Genomic DNA, 18729 nt, shown 5'->3' on the forward strand with positions numbered 1-18729 from the left:
TGTAGAATACATGCAAAAGGAATAAAATAGGCCTTGAAGTTCCAGACTGTCTAGCTCATTTCTCTGCACCCAGATCTCAAGAAATCTCAGGGCACGATCTCCCAGATTTTGGACGTCATCTTTCACTTCACTAAGGCTTTATGCGATGTGGCCCAGTGACACTCAATACTGTCGGGAGGCCCTTTTCCAAAGGGGAAAACAGGTGCCAATTGGGTTCAAAGATATCTGTTAGTGAAATCCCTTCAGCCATGGATCAGTACCTCAAAACACAGTCCCTGCAAGCAGCTGGGTAAGCGAGGGCAGGCCCTCTTCACAAGTGTGCCTGGGCCAAATGCCTGGGGGCAGGTGCACAGGGGCGAAATGCACATGTGCGAGACTATGGGTCTCAACCTCCAGGTATTTTGGGATCAGTCTTTGGGTTCAGGAATGTGGGGATGGAGAGTACCCTGACTGAAACTCCTGGGGGACTCTGAGGGATGCCAAGGCCCACCCTGTTCTAAGCCAATTTCTCATTTTCTGGACACCAGGGTGTCTCAGGAGCTGTTTATCCTTGCCATCCAGAAGAAGGCTCGAGTGTTGTGTAAGGAGGAAGCTGACTGTTATAGGTACCCCTACATTGTATGAGCATGGGGCCACAAATGATCTCACGTACACCTTCTGCCCCCTCAGCATCCTAAGCACAGTTTAAAGAAAGCCCTAGTTACAAGATAAGGGACTGATGGGCTGGGGAGACCCATGGACCCATGAAGCTCCAGAGGACCTGGCACCCATTGTAGGTGTTTTGTGAGTGGCTGGTCCTTCGAAAAGCAGCCTGATGCTCCCTATTCGTTCCTATACAAGAATTAAGATTTGCATAGGACCCAGTTGCACTCTCTAGAGCTTTTGTGGCAGAGAACCTTAGGAGGAAGCAAGATATAGCCAGTGTGTTTCTTGCTCCAAAATGGAGAAGTCAAATCCCCTCCCATTGGATTTTTTTGAGATGTTGGGCCAGATCTCATGGGATCTCAAGATTCTCAGACCTCATTAGACTGCCATTTAATTTTTCCAGGTCTGGGTGCAGAGAAATGAACTAGACATTTTGTAGTCTCATGGCATCTTTCAACCTCGTGTTTCAGCTATGGGTGCCCTTCTTGGGCCAAAACAATTGGTACACTCCACTTACTGCAGCTGAGAGAGAAGCCCATGGCATTTGCCTTATGATTTTGAATGCCAGACCATTCTCTGCATCCTACATTGCCACCTCTTTCAGTTACAAGCCCGGGATACTTGGCCTATGTATCTCAGGCAAGTGTCTACCCACAGGCCATCTTCCTGGAACTTGGGATTGCTCCCACCACACTCCTGAGGTGGGAAGGGATGGTTGTTTTGACCTAGATACCTCGTGGATCTGTGTTGGGAAGAGACTCATGGTGTCTGTGGGAGTTCTGTTTCCCAGCAGTCTCTTATCCATAGTCTGAAGTCTTTGGCCTGCCCTGATTGCTTAAGCTGATAATTCCCTGAGAGTTCCAGGACAGCCTCCAAAATCCTGCAAGTTTAGGTCCTATTATCCTGCCAGATCTTGCACTGAGGAAGGAGATGACAGTATCCCAGAAAAATGCATCTTTGACCCCATGTCTATATCACCAGTCCTCTCCTGGGTCCCAAGGGGTTGGAACAGAGCTGTGACCTGGGGGCTGGACACAGCCAGCCTGCCTTATACTTCTGAGTGACTCATGCATATGCCACATCATCCCCTGAGTCCTTTATGCCCTCAGGCTACCAGGACTTTTAGGTGTGCATTCAGGACATGCTCAAGCCCAGCAGGCCATCTTCACAGGGATAGAAGCTACTGGCACTGCACCACTCATGCCTGGAGGGAAAAGTCATTTAAAATAAACCCTTGCAGTTCTGTGCTAAATTCAGGGTCTCTGTGAGAGTCACCTTGCCCAAGTGTGTCTTGTCAGTGGGCTTTCCTGCATTGCCCTGAATAGCTGAGGAGCTCTGATGACTCCAGAGATCCCACAATATCTGGCCCCAAGAACTCGGGAGATTGAGCCTCAGGGGAGTTGGCTGCTCTGTTTTGGCTGCCCCTTTCTTCTTCTTAAAGTTTTTTGCCTTTGGTTACAGAAGACCTACGATGTCCAAAACCTGGGACTGATGCAAGGGGACCTAACTGTGGGCCACTTCCTGCATGTCTTGCTACTCACCAAATATCTGCATTCAGTGTGCAGAAACCTCTAGAGCTTTATAGGCCTATGTGCCTTCCCAGCCCATAAGCTCCTCATCCAGGAGGTAGAGCTTCCTTTACACTGTATTTAGGATGCTGAGAAGGCAGGGGATGTGCATGAGACTGCTTGTGGCCCCATGCTCATGTAGTGTAGGGGCATCTGTGGCAGTCAGATCCCCCAGGGGTCTAACATCAGGGAACACCCCAGCCATCCCCAGATGGCAAGGCTAAATGGGCTTCTGAGACACCTAGTGTCTTACCTGTGGGAGACACATGTGGTTTAGAGTGAGGTGGGCCTTGGCACTCCTGGGAGTCCTCCAGGAGTGTCAGTGAGTGTCCTCCTAATCCCCACAATTCCTGAATGCAAAGACTAATCCCAGAATACCTGGATTCTGGCACCCATTGTCTTGCTCATTTTATCCCTGTGCACCTGTCCCTAGGCATCTGGTTCAGACACACTCTTAGAGAGGCCCTGTCCTCATTTATCCCACTGTCTATCTGAGGCATGACCAGAGTCCCCCAGCATAGCAAAAACACTTCAGTGGGGTGTTCCCAATACAGAGCCAGATTTTCCAGGGGTCCCTCCAGCTGGTTGGACTCAGCCCTTCTGACTCCCAGCCCAGTTTCCTGCTGGGTCCATTCAGGGCTGCTCACCAGGAGTCAATGATGCAAACTCAGGTTCTGGGGCCAGGGCAATGCTAAGAACGTGGATGAGGAGGGCTTCAGAGAGTCTATAAACATTGAAGATGTAAGACCTCAAGTGCCTGGATGAAACCAGGTCTTTCAGGATAAGAATCCTAAAAAGAGGGAATATGGAAGAGTTACAAAGAAGAGCTTTGGATTGCAAAGAGAGAAAATGAAGAGCTAAAAGAGGAAATAAATTACACCACTGTGCTCCTAGTTGGAGTCCTTGAAATCTGTGAAATAGTCTTTGAGTGTGGGGAAGCTGCAATTTGGGGTGACCATGGGAAAGAGGTGTGAACCAGGGTCCTGCTGCTCCTGGGGTAATGAACCCTGACCTCAGGATGTTCTGTCCCTCAGCTGAGTCCCTCCAGGTCTCTGTCCCTTACCTCTGCAAGGAGTAGTGTGTCTCAGATCTCCAACCTGATCTTCCAGCCTCAGATTCTCCATGTGATAAGGAAGGAACACCTGTGTTATCCTGTACATTCTACAGGCTGTCACTGTCTCCATGATGTTCTGTGTGGTACTTTACCTTCCGTCTTCCTCGCTCCTCTCCCTCCCTGCTCCCCTTCCTCTTCTACTCCTAATTATGCTCCATTTCCTTCTTCCTGCCAACCTTCACCAATCATATCGTTCTCTAATATGGAAACACTGGAGGAAAGATGAAGGATATATTAGCACCCACTCCAATAGATCCACTGATCCCTCCTGTATTGAGAGCACCTGCAATGCATCTGGGGTTGTCAACCTTGAGGGAGAGAGTTTCAATGAACTCCACATACCCACTGTCTGTTTTGTACCTGAGATGATCTTCCTCAGGAGACATTTTAACCTTAAAACAACCTCAACAATTTCCTGAATGGTTACAGAGGATGAATGAAAATTAAAGGGCAATAATTTGTCTAATTTCCCTTAGTCTTTCAATGGGCCCTGGGAAATGTACAACAGTGTGGCCACATAAGCACATGTTAACTTCAAGGGTTTGCTCCAAGCCTTGGAAGGATCAGGAGGGAGGATCCTGGGCAGGCCTAAGGAAAAGTCACAAGGTGGGAATGACTGGAGTATGGGGAGCTGGGCCAGTGCTTTGTGGCTGGAGCAGTGGGTTCTGAGAGGGGCACTGACCCTGTCCTTCTGCCCAGAGGCTCTGTCCTGTGCCTGGTCCTTGCCAGGTGACTAGTTGAGCAGGGCTGTGAGAGCAAGTGTGTGAAGCAGGCCCAGCAGCCCCTCACACCATTCTCTTGAATCCCTGTCAGCCATGGAGGGTCTGCAGGGCAGTTGCACACGGGTGTCTCTCGGAAGCACATTCACACATCGGAATTGGGCGAGGTGTGCATGCTGGCATGAGCTAATAGACACTGGAGCATATGCAGTGATCCCAGAGGAAATATTCTTTAACGTATCCAGCTCTGAGAATGACCTTTAAGGAGGAGCAAACAGGACAGGAACATGATGTTACAAGTCCTGTAAGTTAAAAGGGAGAGAGTGTATCTTTCATCTACCTCCTGGCTCACACTAGAAGAACTTAGTCTCTAGGTTCAAGTGTCTGTGAGAAGAGTTGTTGTGTCCCACCAGATTTCATCCATGATAAGTCATTAACAAAACAGATCTGCAAAGCTCTCATGCCTGATTCCCATGAGGTGTAAAGCAAACAGAACCAAAGTTTTGACATTTGGCTGTGGCAAAGGTAGGAAATAGCAAGTTTTGTGAGAAAAATAATTTTTAGATAGCAAAGCAAGAATAGATGATTTCTTTTTTTTTTCAATATATGAAATTTGTTGTCAAATTGGTTTCCATACAACACCCAGTGCTCATCCCAAAAGGTGCCCTCCTCAATACCCACCACCCACCCTCCCCTCCCTCCCACCCCCCATCAACCCTCAGTTTGTTCTCAGTTTTTAAGAGTCTCTTATGCTTTGGCTCTGATTTCAAACTCACCACACTCAAAGCCTGTAGACCCAATTCCTCTTACTAATGTCACTATAATATGAAATAAACAAATTAGACTTGTACAAATATTTCCCTTTGTTTTCTGATTTCATATCCACCTTCTTCAGTCTCCAGAGCAATAACACAACTATCCCAGGAACCCTCTCATAATTGATTCCTACCTGAGTGCTCTTCCTTACCTGGAGAGTCTTCCTCCTCACTGGTGGAGTCCTGCCTGTATGATTTCCACAAGCATGTCCATAGAAACACAAAATCACCGATCAAGTTATTAGAGAGAGGGGCTTGCCCTTTTCTCCTACTCTCTTAAGATTTTGATGGGTCACACATCAACCTGATTTTTCCCTGCAGTTCTCAGAAGTTCACTGAGATCAGTGGAGTCAGCACCCTTCAACAAGACAGTCACACTTGAAAACCTTCAAATCAGACAGAGATGCTGAAGGAATTACCTCTCACACTTTCAGTTCTGTAGGGTCTTTACTGTTCTCACCTTCAAACCTACTACCTGAATTCCGACAGTTATGGTCATATTTGAAACGTGGCTTGTGTGACTGAGAAATTGCTTGTTTTATTTCATTTTATTTTAATTCATTGGGTTATTTATTGATTAAAATTAATTATAAACAGACACATGTGGCTAGTGGCTACCACCCTTGGTACCACAGTTCTAGAGTGTAAAGATGAAAAGGATATACTCTTCCCCTCCCTGGCTGTTTCTTGCAGAGTAGTTTGCTGGCCTGATTTTTCACTCATTTCTATTTTATGCAGTTATGCGTATGTGCCAGGCACAACTTGCAGCCATGGGTGCTAAAACATATCGTCAACACTCAGGTCCTAGAGGAAGTGATCTACAGATTCAACGCAACACCTGTCAAAATCCTAATGTCATTGTATAGCAATAGGAAAACAATCCTAAAATATATACGGAACCACACAGACTCCAAATTGCCAAGAAAATCTTGATATTGAAGAACAAAGTCTCCACACTTCCTGACTTTAAAACACATTACAAAACTACGGTAATCAATCAGAATGATACTGGCATAAAAACAGATGGATAGACCAATGGAACAACAGAATAGAGAGCCCCCCAAGTAAACGCACACATACATGGATAAATGATCTTTGACAAGGGTGCCAAGAATACACAATGGGGAAAGGATGGCCTTTTCAACAATCAACAGAATGAAAAGGCAATCTATAGGAGAAAATAATTGCAAACCTTGTATCAGAAAAGAGGCTAATATCCAAAATATATGAGAAACCCCTACAAGTCACTTAAAATGAAAGTGTTTAACCCAATTTAAAAATGGGTTAAATATTTCAATGAACATTTTTCCGGTGAAGATACACAAATGGCCGCCAGACATATGAAAATGAGCTCACAATCATTAATCATTAGGAAATCCATATCAAAGTACAATGAGATATCATGTCACCTGTTAGAATGGTATGTATATATATATATATATATATATATATATATACACACACACACACACACATACAAGTGTTGGTAAGGAAGTAGAAATTCCAACCTTCATATACAGTCAGTGGGAACGTAAAATAGTGCAGCTATTATGGAAAACAGTATTGGGTGTCCTCAAATAATTTCAAATAGAACTACCATATGATCCAGTAATCACACGTCTAGTATACATCCAAAGGATATGATATCAGTAGATTACCCTGGAATTTGTTATGATAATCACCAACTCCTATATGTAGAATTCAAAGAAAATAATTTTGTCTCTCATCACCAAGTATTATGTTAACTATAGATTGTTTGTAAATGCCCATCAACAAGTTGACAAAAAATTTTTATTTTGCTGAGAGTTTTTTTTTTTATCTTGAGTGTATGTTGAGTCTTTCTAAATGCTTTTTTCTGCATGTATTGAAATGATCATGATTTTTCTTCTTTAGTCTGCTGACATGGGAATTACTTTATCAGTTTCCCATTGCTCTCACCAATTACCACAAATGTATTACCTTCACACCTCATAAATTTAGTGTCTTACAGTTCTGCAGGTTAGAGTCTCCCATGGGCCTCACTGGGCTAAAATAAACATGTCAGTAGGGTGTTCCTTTCTGGAGGTTCTGGGAGAGAGGTTCCTGGCTTTCCCCAGCTTCTAGAGGCTGTCTGCTCTCTTTGCTGAGTTACCCTTTCCACTTTCAAAGTCAGCAATGGCTGACAAATTCACTCTTCCATCCTAGCAGATTCTTGTGCTGCCACTTCCACTTTTAATGACCTTGTGATGACCTTGGGACCATTTGGATAATCCAGGATCATCTCCTGATTTTAATGTTAGCAACCTAGTTCCATTTGTGACTTTAATTCCCCATCCCCATGTAAGGCAACACGGGGGCAGATTCCAAGGATTAGAGCATGGACATCTTTGGGGGGCATCATTCTGCCAGAGATGTTACCCAGAGCTGAGTGTCAGGGAGCAGGGTCATATATGAATGTAGAAGCCCCTCCCCTGATGGGTGACTAGGGAGAGAATAAGAGGGACTTAGGTGTTCCCCCTTCTGAAGTCTCAGGGAGCAGAGCTCTTGAGCATCTATACATGACCTGTGCCCCTCTCATTGCGCTCTTCACTTTCTGCACAGATGAGAGCTGAACTTTTCTGGGTGGAAGACTTGTGGGGGACCCCTCACTCAACTTTGGTCTACTCCCTCACTCACCTGGCTCACTGTTCTACCTGTACCTCTCCCTGCCAGGGTCTGTGGTCCAGGCAGGAATGACTTAAGTCATCCTCAGTGTCCAAGGGCCCAGGACAGACAGCCACCATCACTTGCACTAGGAACAGTAACAATGCTAGCAACCAGGAATCAGCTCACCTGCAGCAACACCTGTTGCCAAACTCTTGGCCCACAGATTGGCAACTGACTCTCAGGGATCTCAGAGAGACTGCTGGGCTTCAGGTCAGGTTGTCTGGCATCTGGATCTCTGAGGTCCAGCCTGGAGAAGAGGCTGATTATTACTGCTTAGTGCGGGACAACAGCTTGGTGTCTGCATTGCCCTCAAGGCCCACAGGGAAATGAGATAAAAACCTGTCAGCTGCCTGTACCCACTCACTGCCCAGAACCTTTCTCATTGCTATTATTTAGTGAGCAGGTGGCTGCTGCTGAGAACGTGTCATGGGGGAAGTGGTGCTGCTTCTGGGGAAGTGTCATGGGGATCAATACAGCTGAGCTTTCTCTTCTGGTCCCCTGAGTTGTTGCTGCACCCCTTTTTCTAAGGTCCTGAGTATGGTCTGCTGACCCAGTTGTGCACAATTTCTGGGGATTTTGGTCAGATCACTCCATCTTGCACTGGAAGCATTGCTGTGGATTATTATGTTAGTGCCTTGAACCAGCTTCTTTCAGGGAAGAAAAACAGAATCCCTCCTCTCCCCTTGAAACTTCTGCTCACCCCCAGTTTCCTAATTTTATATGTGTACCCTTAAACAACAGACCCAATCAACACTTGGGTCCAATATTAGGCAGAAGGTAATTGGTTTGTGACAAGGAGGGCTGGGTGACCCCTCCTGTTCCTCAGAGTGGAACACCCACAAGATGTACTCAGCTCTCTCTCCCTGTCTGTGTGGGCCTCACTGTGTTGTCCCCTGGTCAAGGATGGTGGAGAGGGAGCAACCACAGCGTGAGATGAAGGAGATCCCCTGACTGCCACAGTGGGAAGTGGGTTGGTCTTGGCTAGCCTGTCACTGACCTTTGTCTTTCTTGTGTTCTGAATCTGGAACACGTTTTCTCTGAACACACACAGTGATCTACATGGAGGAAGAAGCGGTGACACAGAGGTGACTTCACTGAGTGCAGGGCTGTGGAAATGACTGCAGCCTGAAGAGGAGATTCCTGGGCAGTGAAGAGACCCCTCTCTGTGGGGATGGGGTAGTGGACAGATGGGTGGGTATGCAACTCTCTCTCCAGGTATCCTGTACATGTATCTGACTCTAAGGCATCAGGGAGAGCTGCTGACCTGCACTGCTAGTGCTTCCTGGGGCACAACAGCTGCTTATTCTCAGGCCCCAGGTGAATCAGAACTCAGGTGTGGAAGGCCATCCAGGGGGATGGGAAGGATCTGCATGACTTCCCTGGCCTTCCTTTGTGTGGGGCATGTAGGTAAAATTAACTTAGGGCCCTTCAGGAAGTAGAGTTCCAAGGGCCTTTCCATCACGGTCTAATCCCCTTTTCTCCCCATTTTCCTCACTCTCTGCTGACAGTGGGTGCAGGGGGTGGGGGCAGGCGCTGCCACCTCCTTCTTATAGACATCACATGACATCAGATTCACCACCCCCATGTCTCTCTCCATTTTAGGGCCCTGGGCACAGTCTACACTGTTTCAGGAATCTCCATGTTGGAGTGTCCTGGACAGAGACATACTGTGTCTTGCACTGGGCACAGCAGCATCATTGGACTATGTGGTGCAGGCTGTTATCAACAGCTCCCTAATGTTGCCTCAAAACTATGATGCTCAGAAGTTCCTGGCACTTAGGATCCTTCTGGTATTATGGTAATGCATGCCACTTCAATTAGCTGTGAACAGTCATATTCCGTGGAAATCTTTGAGTGTATTTAGAATGATATGTTCATTGAATAGAGGTAAGAAGTGCCCTCTAAGGATTCATGTGTGAGGTCTTTTCCCTAGGAAATTGTCTTGATGTTTCATCCTGTCTTCAGTGACTATAGTATTAGCCATGCTTTTCTGCCTGGATTTGGAAAAATCACTTAACTCCTTTGCATATAGGCTGCATACAGAGATGACTACACTCATTTTATAAGTTTGGACTAAATGAACAAATGCCAGTTAAGTGCATGGGACATGTGGAGGATCCCAGAGGTTGGGGTCTTTGGAAAAAGCCTGGGAGACTGTACAGTTTACCTGGCCAGGAGGGCAGTGACACTGCAGTGCTGCTGTGTATCCTATATACCCTAGATTCCAGTAGAAACATCCAGCTATAGCTACCCCCTTTTTAAGAAAAATTGGCAGGGAGAAATAAAAAGAGAAACTGGCAGGTACATAACAAAGAACTGATAAAAATAATGCCCTTGATACAGGTTAAGTGGGGTTCAGTATGACACTGGAGAGAGAAAGCTGTGACAAAACAAGGATCTCAGAGCTGCACAGGGGCTCATGCTTGCTGAGTGATCATGGTGTGCACAGAGAACATGACTCGGTAATGTGAGACCAGGCCATGAGCAGACCACCAAGACATTATGTGAATGCTACTTCTCTCTCTCCTCACAAATGCCCCTTGAAGATGATACTGGAATTACTGTTGCTCCTGTTTTAGACATGAGGAAATGGACTCCTAGAAATTTTTTTTGATCCTGCCCTGCTTTCTCTCCGTGAAGATGAATTAAATATATTTATAAGCGCAAGAAACCATACATAAATTAAATATCCAAACTCTACTACTATAATATGGTGTATATGATAAGCTTTTTTTTTAAGTTGGAGGAAAAATATAACACAACAAAACCCCATCTAATGACCTAAATTCAACTGTAGGATATGGTCAATATTATCCAGAGGTGTCAAGTCATATTATTTAATAAACTATTTTAAGAAAATTCCTTTTAAAGTGACACTCTATTTTGAAGTTGAATTTCATGTATGTGACCTAACAGTGTGCACAGAACTGCATGAGGAGGGTCTTCCGAGACACAATTTTACATTGATCTGTGATTTCTACAAACACCTGAGGAAGACCAGTCATGGACTGTGACTTGAGGATATTCAAAAGAATACGATGTGGTGAGTAACTTTAGTGCAAATGGCAGCTAAAGACCTCCAAAAATTCTCTCCTAAAAAAATCAATGAGGAAACTGGCAAAAATTGCCACCATTTTAAGAACTCTGGAAATCCACTGAAACTTGCAGCAATAGAGGGAATGTTGATACTGGTGGGGGAGGGAGAAAAAAAAACCAGGCTCTTAGAACCATGAGTTTTTGCTGTTTTAGCATGTCTTAATCCCACCCCCTGCCATATGGCTCCAGAGTAATTTAGAAAACTAAAGTCCATGTTCACAGTGAAAGTCAGGAATGGATATAGCAGGATGGGTTTGGAGCTCCCTCAAAACCTCATTCCTGGAGAATTATCACTAATGGACCTGTATGAGGGGTGTCTGCAAGACCCCGCTTGTTTGACTGTCGTGTTTAATCTGACTTGGAGGTTTCCCAGAACAAAAAGACTTTTCCCAGCATAATTGTCAAACAAACAGACAAACAAAACAAAACAACTACAGGCAATTAACTTGTGTGGGTTAAAGTGACAGATGAAGCAAACAATAGACTAACAGAAAGCTTAAAAGGAGGGTTCAGAAATGAGATTTGCATAGGGGAATTTATTTATTTATTTATTTATTTTTTATTTTATTATTTTTTTTAATGTTTATTTATTTTTGAGACAGAGAGAGACAGAGCATGAATGGGGAGGGGCAGAGAGAGAGGGAGACACAGAATCAGAAGCAGGCTCCAGGCTCTGAGCCATCAGCCCAGAGCCTGACGCGGGGCTTGAACTCATGAACCGTGAGATCGTGACCTGAGCTGGAGTCGGACGCTCAACCGACTGAGCCACCCAGGCGCCCCTGCATAGGGGAATTTAAAATATCTGACTTATCCCTAGAAATCTAGAATGCTCACAAGTGTAGGACTGTGAGCATACTCAGGAAAGACCCTAGAAGGCCCTAACATCTCCCCTCTGGCTGACCTGGATGTTCCGCACAAGTAGGAAGTGAAGGTTATGGCAGAGTTTTCAGCTGCTGGCTGAATGTTGAAGGGATGTTTCAACAAACTCACAGAGCCCCTTGGCAAAGACTGAGTTACTTCTAAGTTCCAGGCTGTTGATGAAATCTGTCAATAGTTGACCATCAAATAGCTGAGCAAAGACTACAGTGATCACACATGACAAAGAATACAAACTTTGGAGAATTCGTTCATTAAAACCACTAATAAGAACACAATGCCAAAAAAATAGCAAAACCAATAAATCCTGGGGAGGAGTTAGAATAAAATTTCTATAGTTGCCATATATTACTATAAATAACCAATTTATAGTCCCCCCCCCATAATAACAAGAAATCTGCCAAGAACCAGAAGTCTGACTCTGTGCAGAAAAGAGTTTGCATAGTAGGACTGTGAATTCTTTCCTTAGACAGGCCTGCTTTCCAGACTGGCCCTTGTCTGAAGTCTGGGAACTTGGAATCAGGAGGATCCCCACCATTCTCTGGTAAGGGTGGCTTGTTATGCCTAAACTGTGCAAAACTTATGTTTTATTCAGAACCTGTCTTTCCTGCTGGAATTCTGAGATTCAGGTATGTGCAAGCCAGAGGGTACCTAAACTACCAGTCCCCACTAAAACATCTGGGCACACAGTCTCTAATGAGCTTCCCTGGAAGATGTTTCATCCTTTTTTTTTTTTTTGCTGGAGGAATGAGGTATACTTTTTTTACTCCACTGGAACGGGATTCTTGAAAGCATGTGCCTGGTTTTCTGTGAACCTCCCATGCACCCTTACCTTTGCTTATTTTGTTTAGTGTGATTTCACTGTAATAAATCATAGCCATCAGTATGACTATATACTGAATTCAATGAGTCACAGATGTTGGAGGTTCTCTTGGGCTGCCCCCTAACATAAGCTGATACACATGGAAAAGCAACAAATAGACACTGTCCCTGAGAAAAGTCCAGACATTTGACTTACTAGACAGATACTTTGTATCAGCTATTTTAAGTATATCCAAAGAATGATCCTTTAATTAACAATAACTAAAAAATAGTATGAGAATTATGTCTCTGCAAGTAGAGAATAACAATAAAAAAGATATGAAGTATAAAAGAGAACCAAATGGAACTTCTGGAGTTGAAAAGTATAGAAACAACTAAAAACATCACTAATGGGGCTTGTATTAGTTTCCCAGGGCTGCTTAAAACCGTAGAAATATACTCTTTCACACTACTGAAGACTGGACGTCGGAAGTCAATATATAGGCTGGGATCTGCTCCCTGTGGGCCACAGCTTTAATATATAATTTTGGAAGACACAAATAAACCCACAATAGGCCTGAACAACAAATTTGAGCAAAAAGAACCAGCAAATTTTGAAGATAGGTCAATAGAGATCCAGTCTGATGAACAGTGAATTTAAAAATAAGGGCATGGAAAAAAGTGAGCGTAACCTCAGAGATCTACCTGTATAATATTATCAAGCATATGAGCATATGCATAAAGAGAGTCCTCAGAAAAATAAAAGGGAATGAAATATAAAAGGTAAAATAAAGAAGAGAGAGGGACAGTGAGAATATGTGAAATAATAACAGCCAAAATCTCACCAAATTTCATGAGAAACATTAATAAAAATATTCAAGTAGTTCAATGAAGCCAAAGCAGGATAAACCTACTTGATAGTAAAATTGTTCAAGGCCAAAGACAGAGAAAATCATGACAGCAATTGGAAAGAAGTGACTATTTACAAACCTCTTCAGTTTAATGGCTAATTTTCATCAGAAACCACAGAGCCAGAAGGTGGTGGGATGACATATGAAAAGTGCTGAAAGACAACAACTGTCAACCAAGAGTTCTGTATCTAGCAGAGGTGTATGTCAGTAATGAAGGAGACACCGAGGCATTCTCGTATAAGCAAAATCTGAGCAAACCCACTTGTATCACCAGCCGTACAAGAATTACTGAGTGAAGTCGTTCAAGCTGAAATGAAAAGACAACAGAGTAATCTAAATCTATGTGAAGAAATAGAGCTGCATAGGTTGTAAATATACAAGAAAGTAGAAATATATAAGTACATAAAATGTGTATCATATAAACATAATGTATTGTAAACATAATGTATATATGTATACATATGTATACATATGTATAAACATACGCATATAAACATAATGTTTTCTCCTGATTTGAAAGAACACCACATGAAGTAAATATTATAAATGTATTTTGATGAGCATACAATGTATAAAGATGTAATTTTGTATGACAGTGATGGCAATAAGGAGGGGGCGTGCATTGGATCTATATGAAAGCTTCTGTATGCCTGAAATTAACCTGGTACTAATCCAATTAGAATGTTATAATTTAAGATGTTAATTATAATCCCAGAGAAGCTACTAAGAATATAACCCAGAATATATAGCAAAAGAAGCAACATGGGAATTTAGTTGGTACACTAGAAAATAGCTCAAAAAAAAGCAATGGAGGAATATTAGAACAAAAAGATATAACATATATAGTAAAAAAAAAAAAGGGAAAATGACAGTTTCAATGTTACCTGATTAGTAATTAAATGTACATGGATTATACAGTCCAATTCCGAGGCAGATATTGGCAGAATGGATTAAAAAACAGCTATGATCTCTACATTCTACCTACAAGGGAGTCATGCTTTAAGTCCAAGACACAAATAGGTTGAAAGTCAAAGGAAAATAAATACCAAGCAAATAGTAACCAAAAGAGAATAAGATTGGCTTTGTTAACATAAGACAAATCAACTTTTATATTTTTTTTCCTAGAAACAAATAAGGACATCTTATAGTGACAAAAGGGCCCATCCTCCAAGGAGATTACATCTTTCACTTAATGAGAGAACTCCAAAATACATAAAACAAACTGACAGAATTGAAAAGAGAAACAGACCCCTCAACAACAACAGTTGGAGACTTCAATATTCAACTTCCAATAATGAATAGAATCTGTCATTTTCCGTGATGCTCACATCAGCACTGTGGGATGGGCAGAGTAAGGGCTGGGATCCATATTTCATGGTGCAGTGTACTAAAATTTAGAGAGATTAAGTGACTTTCCCAGAGTCCTAGAACTGATTGAGTGATGGTCCTGAGGCAGGAGATACAGATGGTTCCCTAGGGATAGAAATCCCTGATCACCTGGATACGAGATCATGCCCTGGACACTTGAATAAAGCCCTTTCCTCACTCCCTTGTCTACATTCTCCTGCCTCAAGGTTTCTGCAGGGAGACAGCTAGTTCCCCAAGGAGGTTCCTGAAACAAGAGAATGGCTCAAATCCTGACACAACTCCTGGCTCTATGTTTCAACCCCTGTCTTGAAATTCAATGTCTTTCCTCCAAATGAAGAGTCCCTGATAGACTGGGTGTATCCAAACATGTCTCCCATCTCTCTTCACTTGTCCCCAGCATTTGATTCTATAAAATGACTTGCAGAGAGACTTCCTGGTGGTCAGGTGATCACCTTGAATGACCAGTAGTCTGCTTGACTCCCAACTGGCTCAGAACCCAGGAGATTCCAAACTAAGTGCCCATATGACAGTTGTAAAGAACTAGGAAAAAGGTCTCCCAGGCTGGTGCTTTAGTGGCTTATTGGATGAAGTCTACAAACCCCCAGTGTCTCCCTAACTAAAGATCCAACCCACCATCTTAGCAGCCATTAAGGCATGGCTGAGAGCAGGAAGTAGCTGCACTGACTTTGAGTATACACCTTTCCTGCTCATTCTTTCCTCTCCAAATCCAGTCTCTGCTGTACAAACTACAGGCACTCTTCTTGAATCTACTAACTGATTTGATTTCATTCCTGGCACTTTCAATGAAGTAGTTAGTTAATGGGGGTGATATTTATGGCTCTACCCTGTCATTTGGCCAGATGCTTATTTCAATGTGGTCGAACCACTATGGGAACAGCCAGCAGATTTTCTTGAACACAGTTTTGTTGTGAATCCTGTGTTTTAATCCCTTACGATATTTTTCTTCTTATAACCTGAGCCACGATCCTGGAAAATATACTAAAAATAGAACTGTTGATATGTAGCTGGGAGAAGACCTTGGGAACACATTCATTCATTCCCAAGTCATACTTTCATTAGCAAAAAGAGGTACTGCAGTGTAGTATGCACCTAACATTCCCAGCAGCCTGACGGCATGACAATGTGACTTTATTAGGATGAGACTTTTTTATAAAAAGGCAGCACTGCAGTAACAGAGAGAGCATGGGAATTGCTATATGGTGGCTGGTATCAAATAATACTAGAAGCCACACATACCTAGGAAAGTTATTTAACCCCTTTGTCCTTGGCTCCCTGTTCTGTAGTATGGGGCCTACCTACCTCTGTTATGATTCTTAATATAAGAAAATCCAGATAATGCCTGAAGAAAAATAACTGGTACTTCATAACTGTTTCAATATTAAATGTCTGGAAGAATAAGCAAGATATGTAGGAGTGGCTGCCTCCAGAGAGAAAACTCTGAATACTACAGCTCAGGAGAAGGTACAAGATGATCTTTCATCCTTCACATGGGCGTGATGCTTCATGGTTCATAGAGAATATCTGTCATTATCTCCTGTCATCCCCTGTTATGCCCCATGGGATGTGCAGGGCAGGTGGTATGACCTATATTTTGTGTTTCCTAGCACTGATGACAGAAGGATCTGGTATAGGAAAGTAGTTGGTTCCCTGGGAACAGAGATCTCTGAACCCCTATGAGTCCTCCAGATCATGTGCTAGACTTCTGAACCAAGGGCTAACCTCCCTCCATTCCCCAAGTGTTCCTTCCACAAAATTGCTGCCAGGACATAGAAGGTGTCTGAGCCAAGAGAAGGGCACATGCCTGATCCAGCTTCGACATATACATTTCAATCCCTGATTAAAAAGCTATTACATTTATCAAAAGCTATTACATTTTCCTGAAAGGAAGTCCCTTGATAGGTCAGGGGAAAATATTTCCTCTTCCAGCATCTTCACACATCAGCTTCCTCAAGGGGAGCTCCTGAGGGTCTGACCAGAGGTCTACTTGACACTCCTATGTGGCCCAAAACCCAGGCTTTTCCAAGTCAGCTTTCTCAAATGACTGACTCCTCTTTAATGAATTAGTTTGGTCCTCAAGAACCAACCCTGGATGAACAGTTAGTGATAATTAATAAGGAAAGTGACATGATGGGCTGGTGGTACTTTGCTGGTTTAATGGATAAAGCTGGCATGTCCTCCACTGTCTACTGACCACTGATGTGAACTACAGTCTGAGCAGCCTGAGTTAAGGCCTGGCTGAGAGAGGGTGGAGGCTGCACTGGTTCTGAGTATGTACCTACCTGCCCACTAATCTAGAAATCTGTATATACTTCTCATCCTTCTCTATACCTTGTAGTAGCAGGGAGAGAGTTTCTTCCTTCTGTCACCAAGTGTTAATCCCACCAATCCGATGGCACTGACCCTTCTCACCACTGTCCCAAGCAGCATCTAAACACCCAGAAAAACCTAGGAAAACCCAGGAAAACCTCACGTCAACCCATGAAAATCACACCATGAAACCCCAGTTTCATTCCTTTATAAAAATATCTGGATTAATAGACTGCTAATGTTTGGTTTTGGATTTGACATTTAGAAGAGTTACATTTAGAAGAGTTAACTTATTATTTCCCTTTACTGTGATGTCTATTGCTGTGTGACATCAAAATTCTTCTGATGATGAAAGCAGTGTAGGTGTGTTCTCTCTGTAACTGTTCTCTGGAAGAGTATGTAGGAGAATGGCATTATTTCCAAAATATTTGGTAGAAATCAGAGGAAACCACCTGTGCCTGAAGTTTTCTTTGTAAAAAAATATTTTTACATTTCTTCTATTAAAATTGATGCTTACTTTACATATTGTAAAGTCCCCAAATCTTAAGTATATAGTGTTATGTTTTCCTAATATAAGCACACCTGTTGCCAACACCAGTTCAACATACAGAACATTCCAGCACCCTGGCAGTCTCCTATAGAAGAAGATAATAATAGCACCTAACTTATTAAGTTACAAGAATGAAATCAGCTACTTCATATATATTCCAATGATTACACATAATTAGCTAAAACATAGTGTGGCAGCAGCCTTGGAAGGTGGTTAAGTTGCCTGCATGAGTTATCACCATCATTCTCTCTTCACTTTTGTGGTCACATGCATTAGCAGCCACCCCAGGTTTTTGGTTGGTTTTCTTGAAGTGCCAACAAGTAAGTTAGGGAAGCAATGAAGGACATGTACATTTGCTTGCTTTACCATTTTCATCCCAAGCATTTACATCTCATCTTCCTGTTCTTCTTTGCCCCAAATTGCTTTGTCTTTTCCTTCTTTTGAATCAGTACAAGAGAATTTGTTGACAACTGAAAGGAAGAGAAGAATCAGGCATAATCAAAGCCACTCAGGGCAGATTACCAACTTGAGCAGAGAATGCTGAAGGCAGATCCAGACTTCCCAGGTTCCCTCCAGCAGGGGCCATTCTAACTCCCTTCTGACTCCTAGTCTAGCTTCCTGCTGGGGCCATTCAGTGATGCTCGTCAGGAGTCAGTGTTGCAGACCCAGGATCAGGGGCCAGGCAACACTACAAAAGTGACTGAGGTGGGCTGTAGAGAGATCTTATAGATTAAAAATCTATGGACCTTTAGTGTCTGAATGAGACCATGTCCTACAGAATGGGAATTACAAAAAGAGGGGATGGAGAAGAGCTACAAAGAGGAACTTATGGACAGCAAAAAGAGAGTGAAAAGAGAAGAAAGGAAATAAATTTCATGCACAGTTTTGCTTCCTGAATTATTGTCCTCAAAATCTATGAAGTAATCCTGTGCATGGACAATTGCAGGAGTAGGGAGGAGGAAGCCTTGGGAAAAGATGGGGACAGTCAGGGTTGAGGTGAGAACTTGGCCCCACTGCTCCTGGCAGGATAAAGGCTGATCTCAGGGTGATTCTGTCTTCACCTCTGCAATGAGGGTGTGGGTCTCTGACCTCTAACATACTTTTCCAGCACTCGAATTTCATAACTGTGGCCAAGAATGAATGCCTGCATCCTCTTGTCCTTCTAAGATGGCAGTCATTACATGCATTTCTGTGTGTGATGTTGTCTTCCTCCGTACTCCACTTACTCTTCTCACTCCTAATGCTTATGGACA

The sequence above is a fragment of the Panthera tigris genome, chromosome A3 (assembly GCF_018350195.1).
Source record: "Panthera tigris isolate Pti1 chromosome A3, P.tigris_Pti1_mat1.1, whole genome shotgun sequence".
Classification (NCBI taxonomy): domain Eukaryota; kingdom Metazoa; phylum Chordata; class Mammalia; order Carnivora; family Felidae; genus Panthera; species Panthera tigris.